Below are 11,419 nucleotides of genomic sequence, written 5' to 3'. Positions count from 1 at the left end.
ACTGACACCTGTAGTTGGTATATAAATATGACTGTAAGTCAATTATCTTACTCCATAAGTAGTGGGCAGCCCAGGGCCCGTTGAGCTCTCCTGCACGGCAGCAGGCTACATGCCAGGATCTCCCCTTGAGTAGGGACGCCTCTCAAGGTTACTGCTCGAGGTTGAGAGAGTCCTTGCCGCAACGGATTCTCACTAAGTGATTAATAGCATGCTAAACTTTGAAATCCTAACTGATATAAATGATTGTGCACACATAATCCTTTAGACATAAACTGTTGGCCAAGTGTGGGACTAGGAGTGGATCCAGCTGCGCCTAGACTCCTTTCTGAGAAGTTTAGAAAGTAAGGGGGTCCATTCTGAACCTCGTGACTCAACGCAAGGGTCTCTCTGACCCTGTCCTCTATGCAGTAAATATTAAGTGAACCTTGCCATCGAATCTTGTTAAACCATTGTTGCGTTTACTATCAAACTTTGTTAAATCTGTTTTATATCAATAAACATATTGCTGCTTCTCTCTTACAAATGAAGTGTGTCACTCCATCCGCGACAGAAATCCAAGTCAAAGGATTTTGGTTGGAGTTGGTTTGCCCGCGGCAGAACCTTCAAACACAGAAAGTAAGTACTGCTAAGAGTGTTTGAGGGTAAACATGACTCAAGCTCTAATCATTTTTAAAAGCAGATAAGCTCAACACCACACGAAAATGGCTCCATTGTATGAATAAAAATCAAGTGGGTACAGCCAACAGGAAGGACCTGTACAAATGTAATTACTGCATTTAGCTTCCTTATGCCTCAGTGTTCTGCTTATAATAAATGGCCCTGAAAACCAGCATTTTTATAAAGAGTAGTTAGTTTGAAAAGCTCTGTGAGGTCCTCATCTGCTCCTTGCTGTGGTGAGGCAGGTATTGCTCATCACTCAGTGAACTGAACTAAGAACATAAAAGCAACCACAGCAAATCAAGCAAAGATTGTCCTAGTCCAGTTTTTTTGTCTGTAACAGCAGCTCTTTCCCCACAATACTCTCACAGACCTCCGTGATCTACAGCTGAAGGACTTTCTGCACCAGACGTGGTATCTTCACATTCTGTATATTTACAGTCACTCGACAATAATGTTTTTCTCCTCCACAAACTCACCCATATGCTTTTCAAACTCAGGTAAGATTGGTGCCTCTTTTCTATATAATTTAGTGCCCTCTAATTATATGTAGCTAAGCTGTTACATAACAATCCCCAACCTGCCTGCCAAGGGGTGAAATTCATAAGGAGGAGGGAACATCTCTGCGGCAAGCTAATCTTATCTCAAAGCCTTTGTTCTTCAAGATTGCTTGGGGAGTTAATGTTGTTTATGGTTGTGAAAGATAGAAGTGTTTGGAATAAGGGGGGAGAAAAAAATTAACGTTGTTTGCTAGAAGTACAGCTCAGCAGAAGAAAGGAGAAGGGTCTGGAGCTGTGGAAGCTCTTTGTACAAACGTTGCTGGCAATGAGAAGACTTGTGAGGATCGGCTCAGGGAAAGGAGGATTCAGTCACCTTCTGTTTGAAAGCATTGCTGACTGCATCCCCTGTTTAAGACTTGCTGTGGTCTGTCGGATCAGTGATCCGTCACACACAGTGTCCTGTTTGCCAGCAGCTTGTCTCCTTTGTCCTTCAGAGGACATCCTACTGGTTCACACGGTCACAATATTCCCCTGCAAAGGGGAACAACACACAAGCTTCTCCTGCCAGCAGCACCTCTGGCTCTCAGAAGTCACCTACTCCCTCAGCCAGAAACAGCAGGAGAACCTTGACTGAGGAGGGAGATTCCCATATCGAGCCCTGCTTACTAGGCTGAAAAACCCTAGCACACCAGGACGCTGCTAAGAGTTTTAGAAAGTGTGACATGGGATCAGATTTAAGTCCAAATACTTTGCACAAACCGCTCCAGGCTCTCTAATCCTTCCTGGTTGGTTATGGAGAGCTTCCTGCTACATAGAGCTTTACCAGTTGTCGAGGAAATCCAGAGTGCCTGGACTGCATCGAACCGTGTCACGTTACTGGGTTTCTGCAGTTTTGGCCATGTAAGGCCCCTCTCTAGAAGGATGTTCAGCCAGTACCCCCCAAGAAATGTGCATGTTCCTCACTGCCTCCATACAGTGTTATGGTATTATCACATCGATGAGGGGAGTGTCTGTGTATCAGCCCCAACAGGTGGGATCACTCTTCAGCAGGCTGTCTGCAACCAAGAACAGACAGTTCAGGACATTGTTCTAAGTAAACCAGGCAGAGGTGGGCTGGGGAGAAGTACAATAGATGGGGGCAACAAATAGCACGTCGTGGGCTGAGAAAGAGAAGAGGAGACTCAGCCCTGAGGCAGGCAAAGGAGAGACTGAGTGAAGGAGGGCGTTGGATCAAATGGGCAGAACCAGCGTACAGAGGTCACAGATAACTGTATGAGCTGGCTGCTGTGTGCAGTCACTTCTCACTGGACACTTAGCAGCCTTTCCAGGAGGGTTCACCCGGGGCTTCACGGCTTTCCTGTTAGGCTACCAGTCGGAGAAGCACCAGCAGGGATCCTGGTGTCTCAGGTAACACACTCATTTGTGCAATCCCAGGGCAGCAGGTGCTCACAGTGGGGCCTTCTGGGCCCTTGTTTTACCCCCAAGGGAGCCCTTTGCTCCAGCTACCTGTGCACCTCCCAGTCATGTGGAAAGAAGAAACACCGGTGCAAAAGTGCAGGGCAGATCAGCATTGCATGATGCAAACTGTAACCTGAGACAACGGAGACAGCCCAGAGGCCTTGCACACAGATGGCTATCTATGCCAACTGACCTGGAAGGCATCTGACACCCCAGAACCCAGTGATGCTTTTGGGAGTAAGAAAAGGATTTGTAGAAGTTTCTCGGTTGTTGATGTGAAACACCTAGGCAGGTGCTTCAAATGAAGATCATTTCCCCAGAAAGGAAAATGAAGAGGCAGAACTTGTAAGCAAGAAGCACGGCTCTAAAGTCTCAGTACAAATAGCTTTGGAGGACATGGGAAGGGAAGACATAGGACTGCATTTTCTTCAGAAGGCTTGTCAGCTCACAGGACACATTCCTGTGGTTGAGATCCAAAAATGTTGAACCTAGGTTAATAGCCCATGCAGCATTCTGTCTTGAACTCTTGTCCTGTACGGAAACTTTCCAGTTGTGTTCCCAAACAGCATATAAAGAAATGTCTCCAGTGGAAAGTGCCATCCTATCCCAGCTCAACATACCTAATATCAAGTGAATTCCCTTTCTAAGACTATTTTAGTTTTCACTTGTAGAGTCTAACAGTATCCGAGCATTACCCCAGAGTCTAACACTCAGTGGGATCTGTGCTGTGGGCATGCAGCTCCACTAACTTTATTCTCAACATGGCCTCCTACTTAGAAGAGCAAGTATGTTGACAGGGTGAGTTTTCTTCTCGGAATAGTTACACCCATCTCCTGCACAAAATCAGCCAGCAGACTCTCTCTCGTGATATGCTAGAAGCTGCACAGGAGTTTGCTGAACAGCTGTTGGCTGGGGATGTAAATATGACTGTGTACTGATAAGGTGTATCTCCAGTTTTGAAGCATGGTGTCGTAACTGTCAGGCTGTGCCGATAACACAAACATCATTCCTATATGCCCTGTTACACTGAAGATCCTCTTGACTGAACAAAGTCCCCCCTACATTGGTTTCTGCACCGAAGACCAACGAGGTAACTCATTCTGCTGCGCTGAGGCCTCAGTTAGGACTTTGCATGTACACGAGACGCTGGCCTTGATGGGGAAGGGGGAGCCATCTCCTTGTAGTGTGCTTTTAGGAAGCACAACCTTGCTCAGAAACTGTAGAACCTAATAGGTCCTACCCTGCCATGGGGCCAGTAACCTCAGTAAGAGTGGAAACACTAGAAACCGGTTTAAGGAAGGAGAACAACTCTTAGCAGCTGTTCCTGCAGAAGAGCCTCTGAAAGGATGCAAAGTCAGGGAAAGCAGTGAAGGACATTTGAAATGCAAAGGTGACGATCAGCAACTGAAAGATCAGTTAGGTACTATAGCCTTCCAGTGCCTGGGCAGTCGAGGACCTGGTGATACAGCCAGGAGAGCCAATCATCTGTACTGAGTTACAGTCCTGACCAGGAGTGTGATGGTCACTGTGACGGTGCAGAACAGCCCTCGAGCACATGGACTGAACCCGGCGAGGCTCGTGGGAAGCAGAGAGAACAAGCTATAGCTTTTCAGCAAGAAACTGGATCCAGGTCACACAATTAAGATGCTAGCAGATTCTTCCATGACCAGAAAAAAACTATAGAGTAAACCTACAGAGCCATACTGATCCACACTCACTGAGAATGGCAGGTCCTCCACCATATTTATTGATGAATACTGATTTGGACCCCAGTTCTGCCCTCAGACAAGTGTGTGTAATTACCACAAGAGGCAGCAGTTTAGGACCATAACATGTATCTTTGGGAGAAAAAAAAGCAGCTCAGATGTCAGGGGAGGGAAGTTAGAGTCTCCACCCAAGATAAAAAAGGTACAGCCTGATGAATTTTATTTCTCTAAAAATTTTCATGGAAAATATGTTGCTGGGGATATCACTGCATGGAATCATATTGATCTGAAAGTACCACTGGGAGGCTGGCTCAGAGGACCCACGCCAACTGGAGAACATGGCAAGACATGATATGATCACAAGAGGAACGTAGTACTGTTAAGATCAGTGTATGCCAGGTTGTATTCTTACATTTTTTCTACAAGCTTTTGCCACTGCCCACTGTCAAGAGACAGGTTAATAAGGATGTGGAGTTTCGCCTTGACTTTATATGGTCTTATGACCCTCAGACCATAGCATCCACCCCTGATGAGTAAGTTGTCAGTTCTAGATACAAGTTTCTGTTGTGTCCAAAAGGGCCACAGTAGCCACGAAGAGTCACCAAGGAGTGAGACTGAACTTCGATGACAGCTCAGCCCCACAGAGTGTGAAAAGAAGAAACATCTTCTCCCTGTGGCGCTGAACTGGTTTAACCCTGACGTTCATCAGCCCAAACAGATCTGGCACAGGCTATGCTTGTGCACGAGAAGGTGTCACATTGGGTTGGCAGGCAAAGGAGAACCTCGTACTGATCAAAGTCAGGTGTCATCCTCCCTCTGTGAGTGACTGGCCTTGCTTTTGCACCCAACCATGTGCATCACACTGGATTGCCATTTCCTTGGAGGAGAATAGATGGGGAAGATTTAATTAAAAATAATAACTTCTAAATAAAAAGAGTACAAGTGTCTTTTTTTTTTTTTTCTTTTTCCTTTTTCAAATGAGAGGTGAAGCACTGCATGAACCATGGATGCCTTGTTTTTAAGATCATTCACCTGGCATCATTCCAGTTCTTGTGAGCTCCTGCAAAGTGAAAACACAGGTGTTAGCCCTTCAGGTAGGCTGAGGAAGAGACATGCTTCTGCTGATAGCATCTTTCAGCCTGGCTGTTCAACACTGTGTAAGATCACTGCCCGAAAGGTAACATTTTCTCCAGGCAGGCTGGCCAGACAAAGCAGGAGTTTGTGGGGCAGGTTTTACTCCAGCACTGGGTACACACATATTGGGGACTGCAGTGGCTGCAGTCACATTTCTCTGCGTAAGGGGAGCGTATGGCATCTTGCACCGTGAAGTACCAGGATAAAACCTTCAGTGCTCCCCCTGTGCCTTTGTGTTGCTGCCGCCTTATAATCAACATCTTTTTGTGAACACAGGACAGCAATCCCACAAGGGCAGCTTCCCTTCGAGACAGACATTTCTCCACTGCAATGAGACACAGGGATACTCCTAATGCACTGATGGCAGATGGCTTCTTTTACATCCACAATGCTAATTTCCACCCTCATGGTGATGGGTTTTACAGGAGAGATGAGACACAATTAATGACAGTCCAGAAAAACAAGCATTATAAAAAAAATGGGAAAAGGCGACACAGGGAACAAAGAGTTCTGTGAAGGGCAGGAGTGGCTGAAGGACACAAAGGGCCAATCTTACAGTGCAAAGCACCACCACAGCAACAACAACAAAAAAACCCAGCATATATTGATTTTGAAGCCATGTACTCAAATAATAACAAGATTATTCATTATGACAAACTTTTTGCTACAAGGAAATCCTGGAAAAGATCACCTGGGGAGGGAGCAGAATTTCTGTTGCTAAGAGATTTAAAAGCAGGTTAGGTAAGCCTCATCAACAAAGATGTACATTTAGCGGCTCCTGTCTCAGAGCAAAGAGAGGTGCTTAACAACCTCCTCTCTTCAGATTTAGCATCTGAATTTCTCCCCATTGCTTGCTACTTCTGCAGCTCTGAAGCCCTTGCAGTTTTACCTCTGTTTGCATATAGAGTGATCCTCCGGTTCTGGTGTCACCCATAGAAGTGTTTGTGATTTATTTAATATCCAAGAAACATAAGATCATGAGGGAACAGTTGTTTATCCTAAGAATGTACCAAAAAGGCCACTGATTTGAGTTTTGAAGGTTACACAATCCTCAGGAAGCCCTGACCTCACTGCAACCAGCTAGTAGGAATTCCTAGATCTCGGAAAGAGATGCGTTTGTTATTTTGGGGAAGGAAACAGCTTCATTTGTTCCCTGAAGACTTTCCTATACACTCCAATTTACCCACTGTCTTGCAGCTTTACATCTAAGCAAACTAAATGGATGAAGGATACATCCCAAATATAAAAACAATGATTTGAGATACATTTGCATGTAGAGGTAACAAGCCAGGCAGAGAAAAATCAGGCCTTAAGTCATAACCCTTCATGAACACTTGCCATAACGTTGCTAAGAAATCCACAGCAAGTTGACACTTGCCCTTAAACAGGGTTTTCGCACCTCTGAGAGGATACAAGGAGCAAGGCAGGTGCTCTAATTTTAAGTGACTCACACTTCTCTTTTTTTAACTTTCCCTGTTTTCCAGCAGAGTTCCTGTAGCACACTGAGAACCTCACATGGAATGCTCAGACCAGAAACAAAGCCCCAACCAATCTTCACAGCTTCTATAAAGGCCAAATACATTCATCCTGTAACAAACATGAGTAACCACAGCCAAAAACAAAGGCAGAAGGGAAATGTTATGTACTCTCAGCAGATGTTTTTGCAGAATTAAGATGCACTAACGGTGTCTGGGGTGCACACAGCATCCATTTTTCTTCCTTCCATACTGGCCTTGACCATGCAGGTTTCCACACAGGGGGTCATTTCAAGGAGGCTATGGAAACAAGATGAGTACTTAATGCAGCTAATGACAAGGATGAGTTTCCAGTCTAAGCAGAAGCAGCATATCAAACAGCTTTCAGGCCAGCAGAAGAGAGTTTGTTCACAGAAAGTCTCCTCTGTCCACTAAATCATGGCCTGCTTTCCTAAAACTCTGTATCCTTTCAAACAACATACAACCTGGTATGAAAACAAGCTCACACAGGTCTTTGAGGTGAGCAGATGTTGCAATACAGTAAGGGTTAAGGAATGTGCCCTGTGAGACATGAAAACCAGACTATCTTAAAAATTCAGACAAAGCCTCACACCAAGTTTATCACACACCACAAAGAACAATGGTCATTAACGCAATGGAATTAATTGTCCTCCTCTATCAAGGTTCATCTAGATCTGGCCTTTCAGAGTAATAGCTGGTCTATTCAGTGCATAGCTGAGCTAGTGCATAGCTGAAAACACAGCGAGGTTGCAAGACCCATGAGAAGGAGGAGACTTCAATGGGGACTTTCCAATCCAAACAGTGTCCACCTGAGACCGGGAGCATCTGCTGTGTCTCTCCAAGGCAACCACTGGAGTTGTTGGGATGCTCAGCTAAGTGGAAGCAGGCTGCTTTAGCAACCTTTGTGTATGGATGGAGCCCTTGGTGCTGGGGAGGAGAAGATTTGGAAAACACAGAACGCCAACCAGAAGCTTCTGGAAAAACATCTTTGTGCCACAGTTTTTGTAACCTAAGTTCACTGTCAATGCAACGATGCATCTTCCTCAGAAGCTCAGAAACCAAGGAAATGGGAAGTGACCATCTGATCCAAAAGGAGTGATCTGCTGTGGTCTACGTGGTAGTTTACTCTCCTTGGATTGCTGGGGGATTAGAGTTTCCTGACAGCATTGGCATATACAGGCTTTTTACCAGTAAACACACAGCTATCAGGTGAATAGGGCAATGAATACACTGTCTTATAATTATAATCTACATTTATTGAGTAGGAAAGGTTCTGCATCACCCCACTCCCTCCCAGACAGCTGGACAGGAGTGACAAGGGCATCTACTACCCTGTAGCAGCAGAGCTGATGATGCCATCATCAAAGATGACATCACAGGCCCCCTGTAGACATGGTCTCTCTAGACTATTTCACAAAACAGCCTCTGTATTTAGCAGAAACACATAGTATTGCCACACAGAGAAGAACCCACCTCCTGCGCTCTTGTGGTATGAAGAGGTTGGGTTTAGCAGTGTGGCAGAGCAAGTATTGAACAGTACAGGGGATGAAATCACAGCACTGACCAAGCGGGGCACTCTGGGGCAAGAAGAGTGGAAGATCACCTCCATCTGCCCAAGAGATGGAAACTTGTCAAACACCAAAGAGCAGCCCTGAAACACTGAATGCTCAGAAAACAGTTTACTGTGACATATTCAGATGTTCACAAGTCCTACATCATTACTTTTTCCTCCTTTCTTCCCATTGCCACAGCTGGCTAAGAAAATGCCTCAGGTAGAGTTGGCTGAGGCCAGTTACAGCCTGAGAGGAGATGCCATTCATCAGGGTCATTTTCTGTGAGGGAACAAAGCAGAGGAGGAAAACCCTGTAATCCAGTTACAGCCACTTTCCCAACTCTATTTGCTGAGCATATTTGTAAATCGGCTTTGGGGGAAAAAATAATGCGTTTATGAAAACAACTCAGATTTCATCTGATAATGTAATGTAAAACTTCCCTGTCAGGGGCTCAAAACCTGTTAAATCTATGACTTTGCCAGATCTGGGAGTAGATGCACAACTGCTCAGTGTAGCTCCTTACGGTCCAGGGAACCAATGGGTTTCATTGGTCTTGAAGCGTGTAACCTCCATGACCTGAGAAAAGCCTGCTAAAAACATATCCGTGCATTTTATGAAATCTGCAAGGTCTCATGGATTTAAATCCCTCATCTCTGAAGTGCCCTGTTCAATTAACCTCAAAACTTTCACTCTAAAATAAAGCTGACTTTTAGCAGAAGACCTTGGAGGGAAACTTCAGGACAGAAAAGTTCAAAAGCGTTTAAACTGAAATCTAAAATGGCCATCTCTGCAAAACGGAGCCGTTACCACAGCTGCAAAATCATTTGTCAAGTGCTAGGAGCATGCTTGATGCATCCAAGAACAGGCAGACACCTTTCCCACAGACTCACCAGCCTCTCACGGCTGTTAAGATTGAGCAGAGCAGCCAGCAGCAGCATGCAGAGTGTCACTGAAAAAAATCAGCTTAAGAAGTTCTTGCCTTTGCTTGAGGGTAATAAGGCATTGTGTTACGATCTAGGGAGGGGCAAAAGCATTTAAGAATTCCATTTTCCATAGAGAATTATTAGACAATCTTTATAATCTAGCATGATGAGCCTAAAAACTTTGCTCTTGAAGTTTAATAGTCCTCCTAATTAAATAAAGGCAGTTTATTCTTTCTTTTCATTAGACGTCTCTCAGGCAATAGGTATAGATCAACTTTTCAGGATCTTTCTGCATTTACAGTGAAGTCCCCTGTAGGACAGATGATAGAGTTGGAATTATATTTATTTTTTAAAAAATTAATATAATTTTTCTGTCATTCCTGCAGACTGAACTGTAATTGACATTTTTCCATCCTGCCCACTGCCAACATGAGAACTGTTGGAATGGGGAAGGGAACTGCATGCTGCCTTCAGCTCTTTATTTATCCACAGCTTTTTGTTGGAAGAAGATACAAACATACATCAGCATATGCTTTAGCTAAAACCAAGAACTTGCCAGCTCAAGCAGGCTGGGAATTTTCCATCCACAGAAAGAGCAATCTCAGTAAAAAGAAAAAAAATTTGTCCTTGGGGGCAAAAAAGGGATTTTGCATAAATCATCCCATTTTATTTTCATTCCCCTTAAATCAAAAGTCAGCATTTTCTTGAACTAAATCCAAAGTGTTTCAAGTCACGTCAGCGTTAAGTTGCATGACTTCGGGTCATTGCTTGCCTGCTGGGACTGCAGCTTTGGGTGCCATACCTTCATACCCTTTCCAAAATAAACAGGAGAGCCAAGTGCTCGATCACTGAAGGGAACACGGATTCACGAGGCAATTTGCAGAGTATTAAACATGACAACCCAGATACAACTTCAACCTCGAGAAGTCATTGAACCGCTTTTGACTGGAGTCTGGGAAGTATCCCATTCCCTATATTCTCTCCTTAAATATCCACTGAGGATGGTTGCTGGAGACCAAGCGTGGAGATGCTTGTACCTTTGCTCTGACCAGCATGGTCATTCCTACATGCTTGCATTAAGCCAGCTCAGCTCTGTTTCTCATGGCAGTGTCCTGCTCTTGGGAGATGTTGTCTGGGCAGGAGTCCAGAGCATGAAAATATGACATATAAAGTATCCCAGGCCCCTCTGAGCATACAGCTCAGTGAGCTGGAACCTTCAGCTCAGCAGCCCAAAAAGGAATCCTGAAATATTAAAATGCTTTTGTTAAAGGTACCTAAAGGAAATACTCCAGCAAGCTTAACTAAAGAAAGAAAAAAGTGTCATACAAAAATATGTGTGTATATATATATATATTTTTTTTAAGGTCTTAATTTTCAGTCAGGACAAAGACCAATGTTAAAATATCAGAAACAATTTCCTGAGAGGGGAAACCTTTCACAGAGCTCTGCTAGCAAAATAAAACCCTCCACTGCACACACAGATCTCCCCAGCCTAGAGATCAGAGGCAAAGTCAACTGCATGTGACAGCTATTAATCACATCACTTAATGCCTGGCTGGGCAGTACATGGGCACAGCTACAGGGCATGAGCAGAAGACCCTATACAAAACACCGTGCCCTGATATGCACTTCTAACAAAAGGAAAAAGCACTTCGATTTCACTGTCCAGCCATTTCAAATGCAAGAATGATTTGTTGGCAAGCCTGGCAAAAAAATCCCTGGCATTTGTTGTAAATACAAGATTCAGGTCAGTTCAGGGTTGGGAGAGAGCCTGATTTTTTTTTTTTTTTTTTTTTTTTAATATTCCCTCCCCCCCCCCCCCCCCCCCGAAAAAGGAAGAGATGAATGAAATTCCTTTAGAGCATTTCAAAGTTAAGAAAGCAAACAAAGCAGGACTGACCACTATTTCCAAGGCTTTCAGGCACTAACAAACGGCCAGTTTTTAAAACCTCAGCTCAAAGTGTGGACATCTTGGAAAAATCATGGTATAAC

General features: G+C 44.4%; 1 protein-coding gene across 1 annotated transcript in view; it reads right to left on the bottom strand.

Moving 5' to 3' along the window:
• Nucleotides 1-5,365: 5,365 nt before the first annotated feature.
• MTMR9 (myotubularin related protein 9) overlaps nucleotides 5,366-11,419 on the bottom strand; it is a 40,239-nt gene continuing 34,185 nt past the window's right edge. The window contains exon 11 of the transcript XR_012627992.1: nucleotides 5,366-5,381. The gene's annotated coding sequence lies outside the window, so the exon portion shown is untranslated. The remainder of the gene's footprint in view (nucleotides 5,382-11,419) is intronic.

Source organism: Strix uralensis, chromosome 3 (genome assembly GCF_047716275.1).
Source record: "Strix uralensis isolate ZFMK-TIS-50842 chromosome 3, bStrUra1, whole genome shotgun sequence".
NCBI lineage: Eukaryota > Metazoa > Chordata > Aves > Strigiformes > Strigidae > Strix > Strix uralensis.
This window is presented reverse-complemented; position numbering and strand designations above follow the sequence as displayed.